General features: G+C 49.4%; 2 protein-coding genes across 10 annotated transcripts in view; one reads left to right on the top strand and one right to left on the bottom strand.

Moving 5' to 3' along the window:
* The window catches only part of LOC135095212 (uncharacterized), a 65020-nt gene that overhangs the window by 21027 nt on the left and 41493 nt on the right, over positions 1-2500 (top strand). The window lies entirely within an intron of this gene.
* The window catches only part of LOC135095210 (uncharacterized), a 16916-nt gene that overhangs the window by 8472 nt on the left and 5944 nt on the right, over positions 1-2500 (bottom strand). The window lies entirely within an intron of this gene.

Genomic DNA, 2500 nt, shown 5'->3' with positions numbered 1-2500 from the left:
TTTCATAATAGTATTGATAAAGATAACTCCTCCTCCTCCTCCTCTTCCTCCTCTTCTTCCTCTTCCTCCTCCTCTTACTCCTCCTCTTCCTGTTCTTCTTCTTCAGCATTTTCCTCTTCCTCCTCCTTTTCTCGCCTTCCTTCTAGCTCTCCTTCTCCTCCTCGTTCTCTTCCTCCTCCCCGTCCCCCTCCTCCTCCTCCTCCTCCTCCTCCTCCTCCTCCTCCTCCTCCTCCTCATCTCCCTCCTCCTCCTCCTCCTCCTCTTTCTCTTCCTCCTCATCTCTTTCTTTCATTTTTTTTCACCTTCTTTCTAGTTCTTCTCCTCCTCGTTCTCTTCCTCCTCCCCCTCCTCCCCCTCCTCCTCTTCCTTCTCCTCCTCCTCCTCCTCCTCTTTCTCTTCCTCCTCATCCATTTCTTTAATTTTTTTTCACTTTCCTTCTAGTTCTTCTTCTCCTTTTCCTCCTTCTCTTTCTCTTCCTAGTTCTCTTCTTCCTTTTTTCCTCTTTTTCCTACCTCATATTTTTCCTATTCTTCCTCCTCCTCCTCCTCCTCCTCCTCTTTGGCTTTCCTTTATATTCCTTTGTATTCCTCCTCCTCGTTCTCTTTATCTTTTCCTCCTCTTTTCTCACCACCCTCTCTTCCTCTTCGTCCTCCCCGTTCTCTTTTTTTTTTCCTCTTTTCCCACCACCACCACCACCACCACCACCTCCTCCTCCTCCTCCTCCTCCTCCTCCTCCTCCTACTCTTTTTTCTTCTTCATCTTTTCCCTCCTCTTCCTCCTCTTTCTCCTCTCCTTCTCCTCCTCCTCCTCCTCGTTCTCTTCCTCCTCTTTTCCCTCTTTCTTTTTCTTCTTCCTTCTCCTACCTTCTCCTCCTCCTCCTCGTTCTCTTCTTCCTCTTCTCCGTCTTCCTATTCTTCCTCCTCCTCGTCTATTTCCTCATTCTCCTTCTCGTCCTCCTTTTCTCGTCTTTCTCCTAGACCTCCTCCTCGTCCTCCTATTTCTCTTCTTCCTTTTTTTCTTCTTCTTTCTCTTTTATCTTCCTCTTCTTCCTCCTCCTCCTCTTCCTCCTCCTCATTCTCCTTCTCCTTTTTTTTCCTACTCTTACAGTTCTTTATATTCATCCTCTTATTGCTTCTCTTCCCCTTTTTTCACCTCCTCCTCCTCTTCTTCCTCCTCCTCTTCCTCCTCTACCTCCTCCTCCTTTTCCTCCTCCTCCTCCTCCTTCTCCTCCTCCTCTTTCTCCTCCTCCTCCTCTTTCTGCTACTCCTCTTCCTTCAAGTTTTCTTCCTCTTTCACCTTTTCATCTTCGTCTTCTTCCTCTTCCTACTTTTTCTCCCTCTTCCTCCTCGTCCTCCTGCTCCTCCTCGTCCTCCTGCTCCTCCTCCTCCTCCTCCTCCTCCTCTTCCTCCTCCTCCTCCTCCTCCTCCTCCTCCTCCTCCTCTTTCTCCTCCTCCTCCTCTTTCTGCTACTCCTCCTCCTTCAAGTTTTCTTCCTCTTTCACCTTTTCACCTTCGTCTTCTTCCTCTTCCTACTTTTTCTTCCTCTTCCTCCTCGTCCTCCTCCTCCTCAACTACCTTTTCCTCCTCTTCTTCCTCTTGCTTTTTTTCCTCTTCCTTATCCTCCTCCTTTTCCTTTTACTCTTTCTCCTCCTGCTCTTTCACCGCTTCTTCCTCATCTTCTTATTCATCCTTTCCTCCTCCTCCTCCTCCTCCTCCTCCTCCTCCTCCTCCTCCTCCTCCTCCTCCTCCTCCTCCTCCTCCTTTTCTTTTTCATCTTCTTTCTCCTCTTCTTCCTCTTTTTCGCGTTCTTCTTTGTCTTCTTACTCCTCTTCCTCTTCCTCTTCTACTTATCCTCTCTTCCTTCTCCTCTCTTCCTTCTCTTTCTCCTCCTCCTCCTGCTCTTCCTCCTCCTCCACTTCCTCTTCCTCTTCTTCCTCTCTCTCCTTCCTCTTTTTATTCTCCTCCTCCTCCTCCTCTTCTTTTTCTCCTCCTCCTCCTCCTCCTCCTCCTCCTACTCCTCCTCCTTCTCCTCTTCCTCCTCCTCCTCCTCCTCCTCCTCCTCCTCCTCCTCCTCCTCCTCCTTCTCCTCCTCCTTCTCCTCCTCCTCCTCCTCCTCCTCCTCCTCCTCCTCCTCCTCCTCTTCCCCTCCTCCTTCTCTTCCTCCTCCTTTCCCTGCTCCTCCTTCTCTTTCTCTTCCTTCCATCCCCCTCCTCTTCTTCTTCTTCTTCTTCTTCTTCTTCTTCTTCTTCTTCTTCTTCTCTTCTTCTTCTTCTTCTTCTTCTTCTTCTTACTTTTGTTCTTGTTCTTGTTCTTCTTCTAGTACTACTTCTTCCCCCTCTTTTTCCTCCTCCTCTTCTTTTTTCTCCTCCTCCTCCTCCTCCTCCTTTCCCTCCTCCTCCTCCTCCTCCTCCTCCTTTCCCTCCTCCTCCTCCTCCTCTTCTCCCTCCTATTCCTCATTCTCCTTTTCCTCCTCCTCCTCCTCCTCCTCCGCCTCCTCCTCC

Source organism: Scylla paramamosain, chromosome 48, assembly GCF_035594125.1.
Source record: "Scylla paramamosain isolate STU-SP2022 chromosome 48, ASM3559412v1, whole genome shotgun sequence".
NCBI classification, from domain to species: Eukaryota; Metazoa; Arthropoda; class Malacostraca; order Decapoda; family Portunidae; genus Scylla; species Scylla paramamosain.
Note: the sequence above shows the minus strand (reverse complement) of the source record. Positions and strands in the feature narration are given on the sequence as shown.